Genomic DNA, 26791 nt, shown 5'->3' with positions numbered 1-26791 from the left:
CTCTTGTAAGTGGAAACCCAGTTTGCTCTCGGTTGAAATAACAACATTGTCAATCATCAACATAAGGAGCATTAATGTATTAGTAATCAATTCATTAAAGATTTTAATTACATTTTTTAAGATCAAATTGACTTTATCTCAGTAGTATTTTACATATGCAAGCTACTACTGTATTTCTTAACAGCCAGGGTGCGAGTTATGGGGGTTTTGGAGGTAAGCATTTGGCCCATGTAATTAATGACTGATCCCCCTAAAGGACATCAGAACAAAATATTGAGAGAGAGTATTTGTATCTTAACTAATAATATCAATAATTAAAATAATAGATAATAAAAATAGACATTTGACCACCTCTATAATGGTTCATTCCATTTTGAATGCATTATCATGCTTTGCGGTCCATGTGGAAATATATTTGTCTGAACACATCAAATAGACACAAATAAACACCTGTTTTACAATAGAAGTGTCTTGTGAACACTAATGATTAGTGCTCACAAGACACATTTATTGTAAAACAGGTGTTTGTATCTACAGTACATAGACTAAAATTAAAATAAAATTTGCATATTGGTTATTACCTGGATGGGAGACCACATATAGGATAATTAGCGGGACTAGTGAGGTCAGCGAGAGGTACTTACTCTTTGGTCTGTGTGGGTCCTTGTGCCCCAGTAAACTGTCAGTGAGCACCATCTTTTGAATGAGACATGAAAACCCAAGGACCTGTCTCTCTGTGGTCATTAAAAATCCCAGGATGTCCTTCAAAAAGAGTTGGGATGTAAATCTGGTATTTTGGCCAAATTTACACGACAGTTTGTCTTGCGCGTTTATCATGTTTGTAATTTGTTTACACGTTCTACCCCGAGTTTGTATTTCTAATCAAATTCACATCTAATGTGCAATGTATAGTGGGAGTATTAGCAGTTCACATTTCTAACAGAAATAGTACAGCATTCGGGAACCTTTCGGCATACTCTTTTCAACGTAATACGATTTGGGACAGACTATATTTTTGAAAACTATTTAGGACAGATAGTATGCGAATTGGGAAGCAGCATGAAGTTCTCACATGGTCAGCCCTCTGAAGCTAAGCAGGGCTGGGTGATCTGGATGTATGTATTAGACAAACTAACATTACAGAAAACGACAACAAAAACAACATTTAACCCTCTGATATCAATATATAAGTCAGACACTGTAACAAATGACTGATTTTGCATCAATCTTTACTTGTTTCCTGAAGCTGAGATAGAATACTGTTGATATTTAATGTCATTCTAAAAATTTTTACAAGCTCCTTAAGTTTCCTAGTGGGTTTGTCCTTGGCATGTTATATAATTGTATGGCTTCCAGGATGATGGAAACACATAGGAAAAAATAATAAGAATACTGAAAATACCAGCTTTCTGTATCTTGTGGGCTGTCAAAGCTGTATGTGGCTGATGCTGCGTTATGCAACATTTGTGGATTCAGTTTTGCCCTGAAAAAAATTAATAAATAATTCAGTAACATATAGTGGGGAAGAAAGTATTGCAGCCGTAGTGAGAGATTCAATAGGCGCTCATCAAGTCCCTCTAAATGAACTGAATCCACTGCAATAGGTTCATTTATTCAGGTAATCTCACATACTATTGCATCAGACAAGCTGAACCGCATGACCAAACCACATCAATCGACTGACCTTTAGAGATGCAGTTTAATGATGCTTTGCAATCCTCCGGCGACGTGATGGGATGTCTTGTGAATGGCAAAATGAAGATATTGTTCATTTGATGTTATTCTTATAGCAAAATAAGCCCAGCAGTCATGCAAAAATGGTCTGAAATGCTGTTACCGGCTGCTTCCAATGTGTGACAACTTTTGACTATTAAAATGGTTTGAGTATATAGTGTGGAATTATAACTTTTGCATGGCTTGAACTTTAGGAGAAATTCAATCTTTGAGAATCATCATTTTAAAACTTTTATTGCACTATTTTATGTGAAAAAGTTTGTTTTTTAATATTAAAGTTCCAAAAGTTATTATTGTTAAAAAAAAGGGGGTTTTTAACATTAGAACTGTGATATATGACTAAAATGAGAGCATGTGTGATTTTATAACACATTAAAAGCATAATAATAATAATAATAATAATGATAATAATAATAATTATAATAATAATATTGATAATAATAATAATAATAATAATAATTAATATTATTATTATTATTAATAATATTAATAATATTATTATTAATAATAATAATGACAAAATTGTATTAAAATTATCATTTACACTAACAAAATGTAAATAATTAAAAATTATTAATAATAAAGATAAAATTTTATTCTAATTATTATTTACACTAACAAATTGTCAATTAAATAATAATAAAAATGTAAAAATAATAATAATAATAATACAATTTAATTCTAATTAGTATCTACACTAACAAAATGTTAATTAAATAATCAAAACTTAATAATAATAATAATAATAATAATAATAATAATAATAATAATAATAACAACAATAATAATAATTATGTTAATGATAATAATGATGATGACATTTTATTTGAATTATTATTTGCACTAACAAATTGTTAATTAAATAATAAAAACTTAATAACAATGCTAATAATAATAATAATAACAATAATAATAATAATAATGCTGATAATAATCATAATAATAACAATAACAATAATATAATAATAATAATAATAATAAAAATTTTATTCTCATTATTATTTCCAATAAAAAAATTTTAATTAAATAATAAAAACATGATATTAATAAAACATAATATTTATAACAATAATAATCAAAGACAAATTCAGCTTTATTGTCAATTCCACCACATGTACAGGATATATAGAGAATCGAAATTGAGTTACTCCAGACCCGAGGTGCCTAACATATAATATTAATACAAAAAGTAAAATTTTAAAAAGAGATTACTATACAATTACACATATAATATAATCTAAAAAGATAGGTAAAAAATAAAAGTGTGTAAACAACACAATTAAGGGCACATGGCAAGGAGTGCAAATCAGTGTTGTGCAGATGCAATCCAGTATATAGTATAATGGTAAACAGTATGTATATAGTGCAAAAAGTCTGTTAATATGCTAAATATTATAAAGTGACAGTGTCTTAATTACATACAGAGAGGTATAATAATAATTATGATGATCAAATTAGATTCTAATTTTTATTTATACTAATAAAATATTAATTAAAACAATCACAACTTATTTATTAAAATAAATTGATTAAAATATAAAATATATTTGATTTTTATTTATTAATAATAATAATAATAATAATAATAATAATAATATTTATTATTATTATTATTATACTCTAACTATTATTCTCTCTGCAACATTTTAAATTGAAATAATCAAAACGTTAAATTTTGCAAATTTAAAGATATTTGATATTTTAATAAATATTTAAAGTGTTATTTATTCCTGAGATGTCAATGTTGAATACACAGCAGCCTTTATTCAAGTATTCTGTTTTAAATGATAAACCATAAAAGGTGCAAGACTAACGATAAATGAAAATAAGCATATGATAACTGCACAAAAACTGAAAACTGGAACAAAAAAAATGTTCTCAGAGCACCAATAGTTAGGAAAATTTCAGAAAGATTTTGGTACATGCTAACATGTTGGTAAATTATTTCATGCAGATTTTTTGTCAAAATCACAGTAAAATTTAAATACATTTTTAATTCTAAAACTTTGTAATAATAATTTGTGGTAAATCACAATATTTTGAAAGTGATGAAATAAAAAAGAAATGTTTTTTTAGTAAATAAACATAAACCATACTCATACATAAACATTTTGCTTAAATACATCTACAATCCAAATGTAGGACTGGTAAAGCAAAGTCGACACAATGCCTCCATTACTTCATATATACACTTTATTCATTACACCGTCCAGCTGTGTTCAACATAATTACATATTTCAATATTAATTAGTGCTCCTCCAGCACAGGTATACGTTTAATCACCAACTTTTGTCTGCATTTAAATCTACATAAACTACAATATGTAAATATATTTCAGATCGCGCCTGGGAGGAGGACCTAATTGCAGCAAACACACCGCCTCGAAACTCACAGCGTAATTGACAAGAGGTGGACATGCAATAAAGCGTCCCTCTGAGGATTAACTCCAGACAAACACTACTTTCTCCCTTTCAAAGCAAACACAGAGATCTTTACGCTAACAAGTGAGCCAGGCTGCACTCGCCATTCTGAATCAGAATCAGAGTGAGATTTATTCTGCAAGCGTAGGACTTTTTGGTGTGTTCTTTTTTTTTTTTTTTTCATAAGCTCAGGATACATAAAGTACATGCATACTTATCAACACAAGAACACCGAAATACATTTAAAGAGCCCCTATTGTGGGTTTTTGAAAATGCCCCTCCATGTAGTGTGTAACAGTGTGTAAGTGAAGTGAAATATCCAGCTAAGGCTTAAATATGTAAGTGTACAGTGTTTAATGTTTAAAACATCAATAAAAGAGTCGACTCATAGTGCTTCAAACGAGTCATCTTGATAACGAGTCATCTTGATAACGAGTCATTAGGTGTTTCGCGATGACATATCCATGAAACAGTTGCACGCTCAAACCCGGGAGATTTGAAACCTGTGGCCCCGCCCTCTAACACAGAAAAAAAGCCCCACACACACACGCCGGTCGAATGAAGTCACGCTGTGCAGATGGATATTATTGAGTCTCTACCCAAAGATGAAACCTCAGCATTATAGCCCAGCCTTGAGCAGTTTGAGTGCTTCTGGAAGCTACATGCTTACAAAGACTTCATCGGCCGTTTGTTAAAGAAAGGATCAGTAAAGAGTACTGATGGACTATGTCAAACATGGATCGGTTTCTTCCTCCATTTCACAAGTGTAAGTAACTTTACGTGCGATTAAAGTTGTTGCCTCGTTTACTCTAACTTGCAAATGTATTTAGTTGTGATTTGTTACTTGTAACCACGTGTACTGTATCAGGTTAACTCGCTATATTCTCATATCGTGTATCGTTTTAATCGTGTAAAGGCACGTTGAAAATGCAATGTGTGCCGCTTTGTTTATTGACCTTCAAGGAGGAGGGTAATGTGTATGTGTGTGTGTGTGTGTGTGTTTGTGTGTGTGTGTGTGTGTGTGTGTGTGTGTTGTGTCCTCTGAGGAGGAGGTTAATGTGTGTGTTTGTGTTGTGTCCTCCGAGGAGGAGGGTAATGTGTGTGTGTGTGTGTATGTGAAAAGAGCAGGTAGAGTGTGACAAGTTAGGAGATCTCCTCGCCAGTTCTTGGAGTTTTTTGCTCAATAAAATAGTTAGTCTTCGGTATTTTCAAGTCCATCGTCTGTATTTACATTCACCCACTGGTAGCTAAAATCCACACCTTACACTATGAAGCGTGTATGCACTGTGACTACCTTTATGTTGCTGATTAGCTGCTGGGCATTTCACTCTGTCTCACGCAGAAGGCTGTCAGTGTCGACCAATCGCAACAGACTGTTATCGGTCCAATCAGCGCAGATCAGCTTCGCGCTAAGGAGGGGTTTGGGAACAAATGAATCACTGAAGGATTCATATGGGAGTCGCTGGGATAATTAGGTAAAAATAAATGCAGATTATAAGATAATGAAAGTGTTTTTTGACCTTGCATGCATATTAGACTGTTGTTGGAGACCCTTACAATTAAAATATGACCCTATTTCATGTATAATAGTGGCTCTTTAAATAAGTGGAAAATAAAGTAAACTTTACACAATTTTGAAGGTGTATACAGTGCTCAACATAAATGAGTAGCTCCTGATTTAAAAATGTATATTCTTTATCTATTTTTAAGTAAAAGTGGATAATATATTTAGATGCAATTAAACAAAACTGATATATTTAACAAATATATTTATTAAAATAATAATTAAGTCACTGAACATCTTTAGAAATAGAAAGACAATACATTTAAATACATGCAAAATTACAAACTACAAAATTTCAGCACAATTTAAATTATTTGTTTCTCAAATTTTCACGTTGCTTTTTTCTCTCTCTCTATTTTTTTAATTTAATATTTTCCCCTAATATAAATTTGGGTATACTAATTTTGGACTGTTATTGTAAGTTATTTTGTTAGATTAGCTCCGGATTAGCCTTCAGTTCTTACTAATCTAATGTAGATGCATGAATATAATATTGTAAAGCTTCCTATAGAAATTATTAATTTAAATGAGATATTTGTAAGGGGTGTACTCGCATATGTTGAGCACTGTAGATACATCAAGATGTTCAGTATGTGCATTGTTGACTTTTTAAACTGTACAAATAAGGAATAAAAATATGTATATCCTTTTGAGATCCCGCCCATTGACTTGTGTCCACTGTAGTGAACATTTTGTTTTCATGAATTTTCTTTGAATTTTTTTGAGCTACTCTGTCAAGTTCTGTTGTACTGTTCAGGGAACATCCTGGGCTTTCTAGTGATATGTCATTTGAGAATTTAGAGAATGACAATCAGTTTTAAATCACTTTTATGTTAAATTTGTTTCGGATTAATATCACTTCTTTTTCATTTTTTTTATTTTATTTTTTTTTTTAGTCCGGCTCTCTTTCAGATTAAACGGTTTCAGGAATTTCCATATAAAAGAAAAAATGGCTTTTGTGGATTTGTGGATTCACGAAAACAAAAACTGAAAAAAGTACATCCTGGAACATATTTGGTGCTCTCCAGAAATGTATACAGGGGAACGTATCAATAATGAGCCTGGGTTAGTAAGTTAAAATGTTGCCAATATTAGCGGTTAAAACCTAAAGTGCTGATGAGGTCTTAACATGTATAAAGAGAGCCTTAAAAAAGGTCTTAAAAGGTATGAAATTTCACTCTTTGATTACTGTATGTACCATGTTTTAGTGCACAAAGCTTTCTCAGCGAAGAAAGATTAAATAATGGTGATTCAACCTCATTTTCTCATTACAAAACTCCAATATGAACGCTACATCTAGCGGCAATTTTTAGCCGAACACACGCCCATGGTAATGAAACATTTATCCTTTAATCTGGAGAGGAGAGTAGCTGAATAGAGCTGGTGATGGATGAGCTGGTAAATAGTTAATTAGACAGAGCCCAGGACGACCTTAAATTAGGTGCATGACTGGAGCCTTTGTCTGGACAATAAGTCAGTGTCGTTTCTCCTCCTCTCACCATTCCTCTCTTCGCGTGTCTTTGTTTGGTGCTCTCCAGCCACCTTTACTCTCTGTTTCTCTCCACTCGCTGTCACTTTTTTTTTTATCCCTCTTCCTTTTTCTCTCAGACAACAGTAATGTTTTAGACCTTTAACACCACAGATCCATTAGTGACAATCTTTCAGCATCTCTTTTAGACATCAGCGTTATTAGTGCGAGAGCCTCGATGCCTTCCGATTCAGACTCTGACAGACGCTCTTTATGATATAGATTTAGTTCTTTTGGTTTTAAGCTAAACACTGTTGTTCAATTCAATGCAATCGGAAAATTGGAGTGTGTATGTGTGTGTTTATTTTTGCTTTTTTTTAACTAGTCAAAATAAAGCTGACTTGGAAAATGACCCAAGTGGATACTTTGAAAATATCAAGCCTAATTTTACTGTTTGGGAGCTTGCCAAGGGAGGTTTTGCAATTCTGTTTAAAATTGTTTTTCAGATTGTTCTGTTACTGCTCGGATGTTCTTCATGGTTGGTAGTCAAGATGTGCGATGATAATGTAGTTACTAGCTAACAATGTTTATATATATTATACTATATACTATACTATGCCTGTTTTATCTGCATCTGAGATGCAGATGTCCAGTCTGCATCATTCTCATGGTCACTAAAACCCATCTCACCCTCACTTTCATCTGCAGGAAGAGCCAGTTCTGTCCTTTCATTCTTTCACTTACCATAGAACATGGTGGTGTTCGCTAATACACTGTGTTCTGTATTCATATCTATTCAAAAGTGGTATTGCTAATAAAAATATTTTATCCATAATGCAAATGCCATTAACTCATGACTAATCAACATTATATTACTAGCAATCATGTTGTTATTGTTACAACTTAATAGTTCACAGCTGACCTTGCTAGCCAACTAACCCATCGCAATATTGCATGTTCCACTATTGCACAGTGTTGCCATTTGGTAACACACACATTTGATCAATTTACAAAAAACTAATTTGTTAAAAAAATAAATAAATCTCATGATTCGGATGACATTACGCTTTTTTTGTTTTGTCACGGATCAGACCATTTTTTGGTTCAGCCAAAAATGAGAGCAAACAAATGCATTTAGCTTTCCATTATCACAAAACATATTTAAAAATATAATAAATAAAATGAAGAAATAATCAGCTGAATAAAAATAAATTGCAAAATATTCAGCACTGTGAAAAACTCACTGCTACTATTAACTTCAGTTTCATAGATGGATCATTTTTAAGGATTATTCAGTGGCATATTTTTAATGGCTGGTTGTCACCACCTATTGGTTAAATGATGTAATTGCTGCTTACAACTTAAATTTTTGAGCGTCAAGTTAAATGCATAGGACGATGATTGTAATCCTTACCATAAATATCAGTGGTTATATCTATAAACTGTTATCCCAGTATTTCTGTGTTATTTGACTGTTTGTAACTTCATAACTAACTCAAAAAACTAAAGACTGAATCTTTTTCTTGATTTTTGCGTTTTTCAAACACAGAATGCAGCGATTTGAAGGATTAAGAAAAATATGTAAATCACCATCATTTATAATAAATTTTTTAATGATTATTTGTGCAGCTAGCACTGAATGCATTAATGCAGGCAAAACAATTTGTGACAGAAAACCCCTTTAATAACCTAAGAAACCCACCACATCCTGAATGACCTAGCACAACTTCTTCCATCCTTATATTTTACAGGAAAGTATAAATGCTTTTATACATGTGATTTGAATTACGTGATAGCTGATACTCTGCAATCATTACAAATGTAAGATTAATCTACAAGTAAAACAAAATGTATTAATCCGCTGGTGTTCCTAAACGTGGGTTGGGATCCGTACGAATCACGGATTCGAATCGTGTTCTTTTACACCCCTAATGAACTGACACTTTTGTTATACAGAACCTGTTACAGATTTTTGGAGGATATTTTGAAAAATGCTGGATCCTGGCAGCCATTGACCTCCATAGAAATCTTTTTTCCCTACTATGGAAGTCGATAGGTGCCAGCAACCAACATTCTTTCAAATATCTTATTTTGTGTTCAGCAGAAGAAAGAAACCAATAAAGGTTTGAAACCACATGAGGGAGAATGAGGGAAGTAAATCCAGTGAGTTGCTATCACAATATATAATAAAACCTGAAAGGCTTATCAGCAACATTTTGCAAAACAGATTCTGTATAAGACTTTCTATGAAAACACCTGCCTGGATGTACTTTTTTCCGCTTAATACATGGTTAGTTATTACAGAACATTGTTCTGAGAGTTAATAGTTTTTTAACTTTTTAATTAAATGCAAAGCTGACAGAAACAAAAACGACTGAATGGAGCATAGACTAACCTACGGGACATTTAGTCACAAGATGGTGCCAAACAGCTAAAAAAAAAAAAAAAACAGCAGCAGAACATTTGCATGGATATGAACATATTCACTAATGGGCAAGAGGATTCGAAATACCCCGATGAGTCTTTGTTATTAGTTTAAACTGTTATTATCTGGTAATAACATACCTTAGAATGTCATGAATAACCAATGAATGCCATTGCTAATTAAAACGCTGTTGCTAATTTATATTTTGCTGAGAGTATTTAGCCTGGTTTGGGCTTGTCATAATTAAATAAATATCATACTGAAACTGCCAGTGGGTGTCAACTTAATGAGTGATTCATGTAATAATTAATTCAAATGATTCATTCAAAACAGCTGAGTCATTTGGCAATAAAGGTGACGATGCTTGAATCATTCACTATTGACTGATGATTTATTCAAAAAGAGATTCATACTTTTACTAATATGTTCTGGGTGGTTGCTAGGCTGTTTATAAAATGTTCTTGGTTATTCCTCAGTGAAACCTAAGGGATGTTAGATTGTTTGTACGGTCATTGTCATGAAAACTGCATAACCCACAAGAAGTCTTGATTCATTTTCTTTTCGGCTTAGTCCCTTTATCACCAGGGGTCGCCACAGCAGAATGAACCGCCAACTTATCCAGCACACGTTTTACACAGCGGATGCCCTTCCAGCCGCAACTTAACACTGGGAAACACCCATACACTCTTGCGTTCACACTCATACACTACTTTGGACTGTGGGGGGAACTGGAGCACCCGGAGGAAACTCACTTGGACTCTGGGAGAACACGCAAACTCCACACAGAAATGCCAACTGACCCTAGACTGAGGGTCTTGAACCAGCGACCTTCTTGCTGTGAGGCGATGTGCTACCCACTGTGTCACCATGACGCAAGTCTTGATTTTATTATTCTAAATGTAATGAGTTTTTGGTGTCTTCTGATTTTGGGGTGAAAAGTGACATGGGCACATTTTATATTAATACATTAATCTGGTCCTCAAGGGAGCGAGGGAGATAAGGCATGAACACACTATGATTTTTCTGTAGACTTCGAAGAATTTGCTGAGGTTTGGGATCTTGAGGATCTTATTTTTCATAAAACATCTCTAAACAAACACAATTCAGATATCACACAAACCCTTAGCGTATTACACTGATATTGATTCATGCTCTGCTAACTGATACCGCTGAATCACACTGGGAATTTAATGAAACGTGGACAAAGGGTGCATTTAAGAGCAGAATTTATCTTCTTTTTTTTTTGCTGCTTTCTTCAGGCTTTAAATAATTTTCTCTTTAGGTGGGGAACAAAACATTCTCTGAAAAAGCAAATGGTTGTTTTAAACAGATATTTGTTTTTTTTCTGGAACAACAACAACAAAGTACTGATTCCTTTTACCCAGCTTCTTAATAAATTTCAGAAGTGCAAGCATTGCTCATCTTAGACGTTTTTCTTTTCTCCTTCGAGAAAAGAAAAATCAATGAGTTAGATAGAAAAAGAATCGCAGACAGATCGACAAGGAGAGAGACAGACAGATCGCTAGACTGAGAAACAAAGCCACAAAGTGAATGGTTGATATACCCACTGGGGAAGAAAAATACCATAATAAAATGAAACAACAGAAAGCGTGAAACAGAATAGAAGACAAAAGATCTTGCATTTCATCATAAGAGTCGTTTGCAACAAGCAATGAATCTACATCAAGAGTCAGGCCTGTACGGGAAAAGATATTTAGACACTCATTTGTCTGTTTGAGGAGTACCAAAGTGTGGCAGACAGTGAGAAACAACATGGCTGTTTCTTGCACATGATCATACGGCGCATATGGAGCATATCACCACCTTTATAGAACGAATGGCATTATTGTTGTGGGTAATTTTTCATACACTGTGCACAAGGTGAAGGGTGTTTAAGAGGAGTGAATGAGGTGAACTGAAGCAGATGTTCTGGTGCATGGTAATGGAGTTTTCTGGGCCATTCCAGATCTTATAGTGCAGATGTAACCCCTCCTGTTCCAGGTGGCATTCAGTTGTACATTACCAGCATAGGGTGTTAAACATACCGAAGACTACAGACTCTAGTGTCAGCTGCTAGTGCACAACATCAACTACCACTTAGCAACAATTCAGTGCATCCTAGAAACAGTATAACATCTTCATCAAACAACTCTTATCAACCAAACAGAACATCCTAGCAACAACATAACATATCTTAACCACCCAAAACACCATAATATGCAACAGCATGACATCATCATCAGAAACCCAGACTACATTAACAACCACTTATCACCCAAACAGAACACCATAGCAACAACATAACATCTCTTAACAATCATTCAAAACACTCAAATATGCAACAGCATAACATCATCATCAAACAACCGAGACTCCCCTAACAACCATTTACTCACCAAACAGAACACCCTAGCAACAACATATCTCTCATCAATCACCTAAAAAACCCTAATATGCAAAAGCATAACATCATTATCAAACAACCCAGAATACCCTAACAACCACTTATTAACCAAGCAGAACACCCTAGCAACAACATATCGTCTTTCATCAACCACCCAAAACACCATAATATGCAACAGCATAACATCATCATCAAACAACCGAGACTCCCCTAACAACCATTTACTCACCAAACAGAACACCCTAGCAACAACATATCTCTCATCAATCACCCAAAACACTGTAATATGCAACAGCATAACATCATCCTCAAACAACCGAGACTCCCCTAACAACCATTTACTCACCAAACAGAACACCCTAGCAACAACATCTCTCATCAATCACCCAAAAAACCCTAATATGCAACAGCATTACATCTTCATCTAACAACCCAGACTACATTAACAACCACTTACTAACCAAACAGAAAATCCTAGTAACAACATAACATCTCTTATCAATCACCCAAAGCATCTAATATGCAACAGCATAACATCTTCCTCTAACAACACAGACTACCCTAACAACCACTAATCAACTAACAAGAACACCCTAGCAACAACATAACATTTTTTAACAATCAACAAAAACACTTTAATGTGCAACAGCATAACATCTTCATCAAACAACACAGACTACCCTAACAACCACTAATCAACTAACCAGAACACCTTAGCAACAACATAACATCTCTTAACAATCACTAAAAATACCCTAATATGCAACAGCATTACATCTTCATCCAACAACCCAGACCACCCTAGCAATCACTTATTAACCAAACAGAACACCATAGCAACAACATAACATCTCTTATCAATCACCCAAAGCACCTTAATATACAACAGAATAACAATTTCATCTAACAACACAGACTACCCTAACAACCACTAATCAACTAACCAGAACACCCTAGCAACAACATAACATCTCTAAACAAACACCAAAAACACCCTAATATGCAACAGCATAACATCTTCATCCAACAACCCAGACCACCCTAGCAACCTCTTATTAACCAAAGAGAACACCATAGCAACAACATAGCATTTATTAACAATCACCCAAAACACCCTAATATGCAACAGCATAACATCATCATCATCATCATCATCATCAAACAACCCAGACTACCCTAACAACCACTAATCAACTAACCAAGCACCCTAGCAACAACATAACGTCTCTCATCAATCACCCAAAACACTCTAATATGCAACAGAAAAGCATCTTCATCTAACAACCCAGACTACATTAACAACCACTTACTAACCAAACAGAACACCCTAGCAACTGCATAACATTTCTTAACAATCACCCAAAGCACCCCAATATGCAACAGCATAACATCTTCATCAAACAACCCAAACTACCCTAACAACCACTAATCAACTAACCAAAACACCCTTGCAACAACATAACGTCTCTTATCAATCACCCAAAACACCCTAATATGCAACAGCATAACATCATCATCAAACAACCCAGACTACATTAACTAATCAATTCTGTCTAACATTCTGTGTGATTGTTTTTGTCGATGCTGTTGCTGTAGTGGCTGATAGAGTGTTTTATGGAAAGTTACATTGTTGCTAGGGTGGTCTGAGTTGTTCCTAAGTAGTTTGTACTATAGTCTGGATGATTGAAAGGAGATACTATGCTGTTGCTATGGTATGTTGCGTGGTTGTTAAGGTGGTTGGGGTGTTTAATATGTTGTTGCGCATAATTGTGAGGATTTGTAGAGATGTTTTGCTGTTGCTATGATGTTCTGGGTGGTTGCTAAGTGGTTGTGTAGGTGTTTTGTGTGGTTGACATGCTGTTGCTGTATTGATATGGGTTGTTGCTAAGCAGTTATCATTAGGTTGTTTGCGTCAATGGAGTTCCCATGGTTTTTGATAGGGTGTTCGGTGTGATTACTGTATTGCTGTAGGGAGATTCTGGGTGATTGTTGTAGTTACAGTATGTTGTTGCTATGGTTTTATGGTGTGAGTGTTTTATAGTCATGATATGCTGTTGCTAGGGTTATCCGAGTTGTTGCTAAGCAGTTGTTAAGATGGTTTGAATGATTGAAAGAGATGTTATGTTGTTGCTTGGGTGTTCCGAGTGTTTGCTAAGTGGTTGATAATGTTTTTGGGTAGTTGATATGCCATTACTGTGTTGATCTTGGTTGTTGTTGGGAGGGTGTTTCAAACTATTGTTCCAGAACTGTTGTTCTGAGTGATTGTAGTATTGTTGATATAGATGTGACACTCTATACAATGCTGGGTTGTTGTAACTTAATGTAAGGTCAAATGTGGACCCATCCATTGGGTTAAAAGTGTCATTTAAATTTAATTTGAAAATGAACACAGAAATGGTTTGGTCCAAATTTGACCCAATGTTGGGTTACAACATTTTTAGATTGTATGTTGTTGCTAGGCTGTTCTGGGTGATTGGTAAGTTGTTGCAGGATGATTTTAGGTGATTGTTGATTTAGTTAGAGTTGCTATGGTTTTCTGGCTAAATGGTTGTTAGTGTTTTATAGAGATGTTATGCTGTTGCTAGGGTGGCTTGACATGTTGCTAATCAGTTATTAAGAACAATTGGATTGTTGATAGAGATGCTGATCTGGGTTGTTGTTAGGCAATTGTTAGGGTGCTTGAAGTGATTGTTAGTGTTACTATGCTATGTTGGGATATTCTGGTGTTCTGTTTGTTTTGTAGGGTGTTTGGTGGAGGTTGATAGTGCTGTTAAGCTATTTGTAAAATGTTCATGGTATTTTTTTGTGTTGATGTAGTTCTGGGTGGCTGTTAGTGTTGCTATGCTGTTGTTTGGGTATTCTGAGAAGTTTTTAGTGTTGCTTTGCTATTGCAAGCAGCTTCGCCGGATTGCTAAGTGATGGCTGGGGTATTCTTGGTGGTTGTTAGGGCTGCTGTACTGTTGTTAGGATGTTTTGAGTGGTTGGTAGGGCTGATTGGTTGCTGGCTAGAGCCAATAGTAACAACCCAGTGGATAAAAATTGAGCACAAAACAGTCATCTAGAATGCCAGCTTTCAGTAAATAGAGAATGCACAGTGGAGAAGCTGACTACTGTCACCAGCCTTGAACCAAGGAAAGCCTTGACAGTGTACAGACTCCACGAACACGGCCTTGGCGGAGAGACAGACAGGTACAGACAGATCCGGACAGGCTGAGCTCTTTACTGCACACAAATTGAGGTAGAAACAGAACTAGACTTTCTGACCTTATGCCCTAACCGCACACAAATTAAGGACACATTGTTTCTTGGTTTGTAAAGGTTCTCGGTAACTTGTAAGTCTGCTGGCGGTTTGAATGTGCAGTCTTGCTTTCTGGGAAAAGCACAAGCAGCAGACTTGCATGTTATATAAAATACACTTTGAATCATTATTTCTGACTAATGTTGCACAATATATTGGTACTAAGAAAGCAGTGTGATACCGCATTGTTAAAGGTGGTACGATTCCTCTTTTTTAGGATCAATACTTCAAAAATAAAGACTTTTTAATAAGGGCAGTATTTCTTGAGTTTCTCGAGTGTGACGGCTCTGAAAAATAAAAGGTTTTTCACTGGTTCTCTGGGTTTGCTATTTATAGGTTATCTATTTTGAGTAAAATGTTTATATTTATATTAGTAACACTTTACAGTAAGATTATATTAGTTAATGTCACAGTATTTATTAACAAGAACCATACATTTATTACAGTATTCATCAACCTAATTTAATTTTAATTAATTAAAAAAAATTGTTGTTCATTGTTAGTTTATGTTAACTCGCTGCACATTACCTAGTCGTCATATTAGAATGATAAGGTTCTATCTGACATTTTTGGTAAAATTGAGTTATTGACATATTCTTATTAATTGACAACTTATTTACATTCAAGAGTTCACACTTAGCTGATGATTGATAATAAAGCTTGTTTGGCGTGCTGTCCCGGGAGAGAGCCCTGAGCTTATAAGATCCTCGAGCCCTGGGCTCCCTCCCGTTGCAAGGCGAGAGGGGAGTTTGAGCTCAGGTAGATCTCGATGAGTCCCCCACTTGCTTGTTGTAGCTAAGTGTAAGATATGGATGCTGAAAGGTGTACTCAGAGTTTAGCTAAAGTATTTGGATTAATTGTTTAGAGTGCTTGTTTTTGAACTGTGGGAGGAAACCGGAGGACCCGGGGAAAACCCACGCGACCACGGGGAGAACGAGCAAACTCCGCACAGAAATGCCGTCTGGTTTGGAAAGGAATTAAACCAGGGGCATTCTTGCTGTGAGGCAACAGCGCTAATCGCCGGCCACCGAGACGTCCGTTTGAAAGGAGGAAAAGTAGGGTTGGGTGGGGGGTTTCTTCAAGAAGAAGATATTGAGATGAGAAAAGTCTGGTTATTTATAGTGAGTTAAGGATCGTCTGATAGGATAATCAGTCATTAGCTAAAGTTGGAACAGCTGTGAACAATCATAAGCACGTGATCCTCTCGAAATTTGTTTATAAATAAACTTCACTTATGGAATATTTTTTTAAAAGTTTTTTTTTACATGTTTAGACTCTTTATTTAAAAAACAAATGTTATACACATACTGTTTGCTATGGGATGCAATAACTTTGAAGCTCAATTTCTCAAAATCATTCAGAACGCAGATAGAACCTTATAATTCCAAGGTGATGTAATGTTAACAAGCATGAGTTTGGATTTAAATACGCATTGGTAACTGTTCGGTAAGTAAAGGGTAAATACATTTTAAATTAACCATAAAATCAAAATGTAGACATTAGCCCCTTTCACACATACAGACCTTTCCGGAAAATTAAATTACCGGTAATTTTCCGGAAAGGTTGTATGTGTGAACAGGCCCTTTTTAAAAAATACCGGTAAATTCGTTCCGGCTATTTTCCGGAAAGAGAAGTTGTAACATTACCGGTAATTTGCCGGAATGCTGCGCTGTGTGAATGCAGAAGGAAGATTACCGGAATAAGCGCGTCCACGTCTAGAATGTGCTGACGTGAGACACCTGCTTTAGCCAATTAGAACAGTCAGACGCATTCACATGCGCACGGTTTATGAGAATAAAAACCTTTGAATATTTTTCCAGACACCTTTAGCTGCTAGATGTTAGTCAGATAATGTTTCTATGTTCCTTCTTAATGCTAACTGTGTAAATAATTATTGATAAAATGTTTATGATAATCCGTTGTTTGTTTACCTTCAAGCTCTGCGTGTGCCCGTGAGCGCCCATAGCGCCAGCACACACACACATATCATGTACATCTCGACATGCGAAAGTGTTTCTCTATGTTTTCATTGGAGTTGTTCACTATACTGATCCATCCAAAGAGTTTTTATTGCAGTCAAATGTTTACAAACCAAAGTGCAGCCGTTTAGTGGTCATTTCTGGTTAATGATGTCAGAATTTACCGGCATTTTGGGAAGGATGTGTGAATGCTCTTTTTCGGAAAAATTCCGTTACGTCCTCGCCTTTGTGAACAGCGCTTTTTTGAATATACCGGTAAAGTCATTCCGGAAATTTTCCGGATATTTACCGGTATCACTGTGTGAAAGGGGCTAATGATAATGTTGGCATTATTATTTTAATATTCAGCTTCACTGTCACCTTAATGCAAGATTGTGAAGAGAAGTGGCGAAACAAATCCTGCAGAGCCTTTATCTTAATTTCATTATTTCCAAATACCCATCATAATTTATAATTTATTTTAATTTGATTAGCTTTTTCTGGATTGCTTTTGAAAACACTGTCAGTTGGTTTTAGGGAAGTGGGTAGGTGCTGGTCCATCGGTGGTTTTAAAAACACTATCAGTTGGATTTAGAGAAGGGGTGGGTTGGGGATCAGTCGGTCGGTCGGTCAGTCAGTCAGTCAGTCAGATGATAGCAGCTTCTCGTGGATTTACATGAGAAGAGCAGGCACGAATAGCACTCGCGAAAGAAATTTGAGATCTTAAAAAGCGTACATAGCGGCCGCTGGTGGATTTGCGAAAACAAAAACTGCAAAAAGAAGTAGGTCCTTGGATGTATTTTGTTCTCTCCAGAAATGTATATAGGGGTACGTAACCAGAATACGGGTTTAATAGTTCACAGAAAACTGAGATTTTTGTTATAATGTATTAACTCTTTACTTCTTACGAACCTTCAAATTCTTTCGTTAAACACGAAACAAGATATTCCGATAAAGTATTAGTATTTGTGTTTCTGTCATTATTAAATTCTAGATTTCCTTTTAATATTTTCTTTTTTTTGTTTAGCAGAACACTATAAAAACATTTTGCTGCCTTAATTGTTTTTGGTCATTTCAACTTACATCAATCGAACTGACTAGAAATATTAAGTTTAACTTTAATTAACTAAAAAAAAAAAAATCTGAAACATCAAAACATAATTAACATATTAAAATAAGTTAAGGGCTGCACTGTGGTGCAGTGGTTAGCATGATCGCCTCACAGCAAGAAGGTCGCTGGTTCGAGCTTTAGCTGGGTCAGTTGGCATTTCTGTGTGGAGTTTGCATGTTCTCCCCGTGTTTGCGTGGGTTTCCTCTGGGTGCTCCGGTTTTCCCCACAAGTCCAAAGACGTGGCATAGGTAAATTGGGTAAGCTAATTGTCTGTAGTGTATGTGTGTGAATGGGTGTGTATGGGTGTTTCCCAGTGATGGGTTGCAGCTGGAAGGGCATCCGCTGCGTAAAACATATGCTGGCTAAGCTGGCGGTTCATTCCACTGTGGTGACCTCAGAATAATAAAGGGACTAAGCCGAAAAGAAAATGAATGAATGAATGAATGAAAAATAAGTTAAAGCAACATAAACATATTTGTTGTCTTGACTTTTATGTTTTATTGTGTAGAAAGAAACTCAAGGTTTGGAAACACTTGAGGCTGAGTAAATAGTGAGTATTTCTTTATGTACTATTACTTTAAGAAAGCAAAACGGAAAATGAGCGAGACTGAGACACCTTTAAGATAACAGACAAAACACAGCTCATTTACGCTAACACTAGGTGAAAGATAAACATGACAAACATCTAATAAATGAAGCACTGTGGCATGTTTTATTCCATTAAGGAACTCTCCGAACCTTCACCTAATACTTTATAAATAATTTTTAATGAAACACACATGCACTTCCGTACAACTGAAAGGGGACATGTAATTACAGTGTTGAAAAAAAAACATCACATAGACTTCCAGTAATTAGGAGATTATATCCACATAGCCAGAGTGGGGAGGTGAAATAGCTGGGCTCTTCTCAAACCTCTAATGGGGTCAAAAACAGCTCGATAAATTCAGTGCTTGGCTTTCAGATCCTCTGCAGAGGGGTGAAAGAGGGAGCTGGAGGGGCAGGTGAAGTGGTCGATAAGGGTACCGGTGTTAAAGTCAAAATGAAATCAAAATTGACCGCATTGACTTTCTTATTCCATGGCGCTGATGATATTTTGAACCAGTTCATGTTGTGTCAACAAATGTATATGCTCAAGATGAATGGTGAAAGATATTTAGAATAAAACTCATTTAATATTAAAACAAAAATAAAGTTTTTAAATAAATAAATACATACAAAAACATTAGCACATCACATTGTAGCCCCAGAATACAAATGAAAGTTTAAAATTTATCAGTATACTTCCAACTACTAGGTTTTATCCATTTGTTAGAAAGAAGGCATCATTCAAAAATAAAATGTGAAAAATGTATCCCCTTACTGATTTTGGAATTTTAGTTTTTATGTCATCAACTTTAATGTTTCACGCAATTAAACTAATTTAAATTAGTCCAATATCGGACATGTAAGCACATCATACAGTTTTCAAATGAAGGTTTTTATTATTAAATGACCATACTTAGTAACACATTTAGTAACTTAGTAACACACTTAGTAACAAAATCATTTTGACTAAGGTGTGTCTTTAAAAACCAAAAGAGCACTGCTGATGACACAAATTAACTTTGCCATCTGAATAAACATAAATAGAAGCACATTGATCGCACACTTACCAAATTCATTGAGACAAGACAATCAACAAGAACTGGAGCCGTGTGTTATTCAAAAGGAGACGAGCGGTAAATCAGCATTTCATCATTTTCAGATGCGAAAAGCTTTTGGGTAAAATAAAATGTTCCTTACGAACATATTTTTGTTGCATGTTAGCAGACCACTGTAATCCACACGTGAGTCTAGATGCGCCCTCATAGCAGGAAAATGGAAACAAAACCTTTGTTTCAGCACATTTATTATCACAACACTGGCGACCCATGTCTCCAAACAATTATTTTTCTTTCACTTGTTTTAATTATGGTTGGCAACATGACGTATTGTCTTTCTGCCTTCTGAACTGTAACAGGTAAAAAAAAGGTCTTTGAAACTATCATTTATATAAATGAAGTTGCATCGCATTCACAATAGATCACGCTGACTGGATCGAACTAAGTCTTTCTCATGAATTAATGCTGAAAACTCCAAGACTACAAGCTAAACATCCAATCTACATGCTGGAATTATAAAAGGTTCTCATGGCCGTGACGTAGCTTTAAAATTTCTTTTCAAACCGGAAGAACAAATTTGCTTGAAGTAATGCAAAAACATGTAATGTTCACTTTTTAGTGAAATAAATGTGTCCTAATAGTGCTTTTAGCAACATGGGACATATATATATGACTGTCAACATCTCAAAAAATGTGTTGTGACCCTTTAATGTTTCAGGTCGCCAAACTAATTTAAATTAGTCAAAAATAGGACAAGCAAACACATCATGCACTTTTTAAAAGAAGGTTTTTATTATTAGGAAACAACAAAATCCAAAACTACATCGCCCTGTGTGGGGAAAAAAAAATGTGTTTGGCTAAAGAAAAAATAAATGAAGACTTTGGAGTAGCCTAGTGAAAGTCCTGAACTGAATTCAATTGAGTTGCTATGGCATTGACAAGCAATTACAGATCATCTGTGTATGTTTCACTTGTTGTGTAACATTATTTCATCTTTATTTCATCATGTTGCCTCTTGGCCAGGTCATCATTGTAAATGAGAACTGGTTCTCAATTGACTTACCTGGTTAAACAAAGGATATTATTTGTCTTAAATTTTATTCTCACAAAAGTTATTTGCAACAACAATATTATAGATGTTCTATACATTTGGTGACACGGTGGCTCAGTGCTTAGCACTGTCGCCTCACAACAAGAAAGTCGCTAGTTCAGGTTCATGCTGGGCCAGTTGGTATTTTTGGGTGGAGTTTGCATGCTCTCCCCGTGTTTGTGTGGGTTTCCACCATGAGTTCTGGTTTCGCCAAGAGACATGCAGTATAAGGTCATTTATTCATTCATTCATTTTCTTGTCGGCTTAGTCCCTTTATTTATCCAGGGTCGCCACAGCGGAATGAATCGCCAACTTATCCAGCAAGTTTTTACGCAGTGGATGCCCTTCCAGCCGCAACCCATCTCTGGGAAACACAAGTTAATTGAATAAACTAAATTGGCCATATGGATTGAGTGTATGAGTGTTTTCTTGTACTAGGTTGCAGATGGAAGGGCATTCGCTATGTAAAACATACAGTATGCTGGAGTAGTTGGCGGTTCATTTTGCTGTGGTGACCGCTAGGGGACTAAGTCTAAAAAAATAATTTATTAATGTTCTATACATTTAAAAATGATACAAATTAGCTTTATTTGCTTAAAAAAATTACATATTATGTATATGATTCTTAATTATCCTGTTTCATTCATCCCATTATGAAAGTGTAGACATATGCAAATTCTTTATTATAATTTGAAGGTCTCAGGTGTGCTTATGTGTGTGTGTCCATATCCAAGACAGTAATTTGATAAGACTGTGTGTGGTGCATTATTATTACTGTATACATATATCAGAAAATGGCAAATTAAATGTGACCACACTCTCCCCAGTGACACGTCTATGATAATGTTATCTTCAATCGCTCACATTTCTCGAGGACAACTGAGGCGGGGACGAGGGCGGGAAAAGATACGGATCAGTCTCTGAAAACTTGGCGTTGGTACAATATTATGGATTTTTTTCAGCAGTGAATGACATTGTCCACATTCGTAAAGTTAAGAATCTTCTTTTGTTTGTTTGTTAATTCACTGCATGTTTAGTTCGAAGGTCGTCCATTCTAAATGCACTAGCAAAAGGAAAGGTACATTTCATTTTCAGCTTAATTGTCTCTCCGGGTCTCAGGGAAACACAATTATTCTAGTAATCAACAATAGAGAACGAGAAACATGTCCACTGCCAACACCTCATTTTCTGCGTGTGAACAATCTGTCATTGTTATTCAAAGTAGAATTAATCTAGAATGAGTCTATTTCATTCTCATCATGCCTAACCAGCTTTGAGGACAGGGTATATGTATATATTTATTTTTTAAATAGCCCGGATCATTTCTCAGGCAGTTATTATTTAACAACTTCATCCTGGGCCAATAAATTTGGGCAATACATCCCGGGCCAATACAATTCCAGAGGAAGATGAATCATAGTGATACTTTCTGTATTTTGCAACTTTTACTATACATATAAATGTTATTATGTACAGGAAGTTTTATGCAGTCTAAAGCATTTGCTGAGATATCTCAGGAGAGATATTTAAGGTTTGTTTACATTTAGTCATGCTCATCTTGATCAGTCAAATGCCTCTCACATTAAGTATGCATATTTAATTTAGACTTGGCTACACTGGGCTGATTGCTATATGCCTTGATTAAAAGCATCTTGACACACTTGATTTACACTGTATATTTTCATAATTGAATAATTAATTCTGTATGCACTTGGCTGAAAACCGAAACTCATGAAAATGCTTTATAATGAATATTTATTAATCAATGAGTAATATAAAGTAAGACTTTTTAAAGTACAAATGAATATGAAAAAGTTAGCTCTTGCAGTCTAAAATTTAAATCTGAAAATGGACAGTCATGTCAAAGCAGTCAGTAAATCAGCATAATCTTAAAAACAAAGCAAGAATCAGATGCTTTGTTTCTAGTGAAGATTTAGAAAAACTTGTTCATGCTTTTATCAGCAGCAGGGTGGATTACTGTAATGGACTCCTCACTGGTCTTCCTAAAAAGACAGTCAGACAGTTGCAGCTCATCCAGAACGCTGCAGCCAGAATTCTAACCAGAACCAGAAAATCAGAGCACATCACACCTGTCCTCAGGTCTTTACACTGGCTGCCAGTTACATTCAGAATAGATTTTGAAGTATTATTACTGGTCTATAAATCACTAAATGGCCTAGGACCTAAATACATCACAGATATGCTCACTGAATACAAACCTAACAGATCACTCAGATCATTAGGATCATATAAACTAGAAGTTCCAAGAGTTCAGTGAAAGCAGGGTGAATCAGCTTTCAGCCACTATGCCCCTCGCTGCTGGAATCAGCTTCCAGAAATAATCAGATGTGCTCCAACATTAGGCACATTCAAATCAAGACTGAAAACACATCTGTTTAGCTGTGCCTTTACTGAATGAGCACTGTGCTGCGTCCGACAGATTGCACTATCATGTTTTTCTCTTCTTATTCATTCTTTTATATCACATTTTACCTGTTTTTATGTTTTGTTTTGTTTTTACGCATTTTTATTATTTGTTTTTATTTTTATTTTACTTGTTTCTTTTATTCTTGTTTATGTAAAGCACTTTGAATTGCCATTGTGTATAAAATGTGCTATATAAATAAACTTGCCTTGCCTTGCCTTGCCTTGCCTTGCCTTTAAATTCCCAGATTACGTCTTTCTGAGGTATTGGGAGTAGCTAACTTGCTTAACCACATGCCCCCAATTTTCAAATTTGACAACAAACATAAATGGTGAGGAGGTGTCAGTAAGATTGCAATTATTCTACCGAAACCCTTTACCCCATATTTCTAAAAAAAAAAGCCTACTTTAATACATCCAATCAGATCACAGTAGACAAAAATACAAACCATGCTCACTGTTTTCTCATTTAATATTCCGTTCATCTAGGAAATGTCACAATATGAAAAAATAAATGGTCGCAGCGTCCAGTCCATGCTGACTTTAAATGTAACTTAGTAACTTAAAATATTCTGACAAACAAAAATACAAACCAGCAAATTAACAACACAAGCAGAAGGAGCAAGTGAGTTATTTGAGCAGACTTTGCTTTTCTAGTGAGGATGAGTGGTTTATGCGTAAATGAATATGAACCGGCATGAGTGCAAGACAGTGGACGGTGCATTCTGTTGGACTTGTGCTTTGGTCAGTGCAGCAACAAAGTGCCCTTGTAATGAATAGGCAAGCCATTGAAATAAATCGGTTTCATAGCACAGCGCTTTCCGCATCCAGTGTGAAACGCCGATTCAGTGAGAGTATTGACTACAGCTGGAAGAAGAGTAAAACCAGCACACTGAACACTGCTGGGTTGTACAGTAAAGTATTGCATTTTGTCTGGCTCATATTTTTTCTTTTTCCCTAGGCAGCCAACAATTTGTTGCATCCATAATTCAGGTTTTATGACGTGAAATGATTGGTCTGTGCAAAAATTATATATACAGTTGAAGTCAGAACTATTAGCCCGCCTTTTAATTTTTGTTTATTTTTTTAAATATTTCACAAATTATGTTTATTTTTCCCCAATATCAGTTTAACAGAACTAAGATTTTCAAAGGGGGGGGGGGGGGGGGGGGGGTAATAATTATGACTTCAACTTTATATGAAAACGGATTATTTGTCTAATTGAAATGGATTTTCAGTAATAGTTGGCAGTGAAAAAGTGAGTTTATTTTGTAGATTGATCAGCTCTGGACTGTTTAGTTCTTAATCTGGTTAATGATTTAGTTAACTGAGCACAGCTGGAGGTTAATAAACCTAAAATATTTATCTTTGCTCCTTGTTCAAACTAAATATTTAAAATGAGCTGAATATACACAATACCTAAGTTTTTTTTGGGATAACTTAATTGTTTTATGTTCAATCCACTTACATTTATAAAAAATAAAAAGTTAGGTTAACTTAATCGATTTATGTTGAAGGATTTCAATTTACATGAAGGAATTATGTGGAACCCAGCTTTGTTTACAGCGTACACTTTCGAACATCAACAAGCTTCTGTTTAGAATGATATCCCAAATTTACTGCCAGTATAATTTCTGATTATATTTTTTTGTGGCTTTGTTGAAACGTAGTCTACCAATAACATTAGCATTTTGTATTATTGCTTTACCCAGGATTAAAAGTGGAGTTAAGTTCAGTACTGGAAGCCCTTTAAAAATTTAGATTCTGGTCCTCACACTTTCCAGAGTTTATATATATATTTCTCCTTGGACTGATTGAAAAACTAAAACCATCCATAATTGTTACTGTGACTGGCACCCATTTTTTAACTGCTAAGTGAATGTTACATAATTATTATTCATGAGCCAGATTCATACATTTTGCAATCTGTCCCTTTTACTTTTTTTAATTGTACTTACACCCTCGCTTGAGTCTTTGTTGGTTGTAAACAAGCAAAACACGAGTGTCTGTAGCAAAGTTTAAATAACATCCTTTGATTGTCAGGTCTCGAATGAGTTCCGCCAATTAAAGTGAATATTTTATTATAGACGTGCGATGTTTAAATGACAGGTTTTGTGTTTCTGGCTTGCTGTTTCTGATTTCTCCCAACTAAAAGGTTTAAGCAGCTTGAATGCCTTCTGCATCCTGCTGCATTTTTTTTTTTTTTAAGAGACAAAGACATTTGGCCGGTGAACACCTGTCTTACTAAAACAGGTAAACACATACACACAGGTTGTTTTTTGTGTATTGTGGGAACAGACCATAGATTTCTATTGATTTAACACTGTAAAAACTGTATTAACCTGTATTGACCTACCCCTATGCCTAAACCCAACCCTCTTAGAAAACTATGAACAGTTTTATTTCCTGAAAAATACTCATTCTGTATTATTGATAAGAAGTTTTGATCATTTTACCAACTCAGACCTGCACTTTTGTTAACCTTCAGCAAGACGAACAAATCTTTTTATGAGTTATTGCATTCATTTTGTTCATTCATTCATTTTCCTTTGGCTTAGTCCCTTTTTTTTTATCAGGGGTCGTCAGAGACTAATAAAGCGCAAACTTATGCAGCATATGTTTTATACAGCAGATGCCCCTCCAGTCACAACCCAGTACTGGGAAACACCCATACACACTCATTCAGACACTGCGGCCAATTTAGTTTAGGCAATTTACCTATAGTGCATGTCTTTGGAGTTTGGGGTAAACTGGGGAACCCTGAGGAAACCCACACCAACACGGGGAGAACATGCAAACTCCACACAGAAATGCAAAATGACCCAACCAGGACTCAAACCTGCAACCTTCTTGCTGTGAGGCAACAATGCTAAACACTGAGCCACCGTGTTGCCCTTATTTTGTTTCATTTGCCAAAATGTCTTTAAAATTTTACATTGCTATTAAAAACATCTAGAACTAGACCAAACATTGATCACACACATTGTTGGGTGTAATTAGTAACAAAGTAACTAATTATTGTAATTAGATTATGTTTTTTTCAGAATAACTAAAGTAAGGGTTAATTATTTTCAGGTCTTTTAATTAGTCACTTAGAGCATACTTGCTTAAATACTGTACACAAATTGAAAAGTTCTGGATCAATCAAATAAGACAAGCAGAGGAATTAATTTATCAAGTAGATTAAGCATGAAACACTGTGCCATTGCTTTGAAATGTCTTGTGTTTTGAAACATATAATGCTTATTATTC

At 35.2% G+C, this 26791-nt stretch overlaps 1 protein-coding gene and 1 long non-coding RNA gene across 5 annotated transcripts in view; one reads left to right on the top strand and one right to left on the bottom strand.

The window, feature by feature from the left end:
• LOC137495558 (uncharacterized) overlaps positions 1–26791 on the bottom strand; it is a 320840-nt gene that overhangs the window by 153266 nt on the left and 140783 nt on the right. Inside the window, exon 4 of one of the 4 annotated variants that reach the window (XR_012406726.1) lies at positions 4336–5563. The exons of the other annotated variants lie outside the window; for them this stretch is intronic. This is a non-coding gene — a long non-coding RNA (uncharacterized lncRNA). Of the gene's footprint in view, positions 1–4335; positions 5564–26791 lie in introns of those variants that run through there. 4 annotated transcript variants of the gene reach the window in all.
• The window catches only part of rtn4r (reticulon 4 receptor), a 179547-nt gene that overhangs the window by 17054 nt on the left and 135702 nt on the right, over positions 1–26791 (top strand).

The sequence above is a fragment of the Danio rerio genome, chromosome 5, assembly GCF_049306965.1.
Source record: "Danio rerio strain Tuebingen ecotype United States chromosome 5, GRCz12tu, whole genome shotgun sequence".
NCBI classification, from domain to species: Eukaryota; Metazoa; Chordata; class Actinopteri; order Cypriniformes; family Danionidae; genus Danio; species Danio rerio.
Note: the sequence above shows the minus strand (reverse complement) of the source record. Positions and strands in the feature narration are given on the sequence as shown.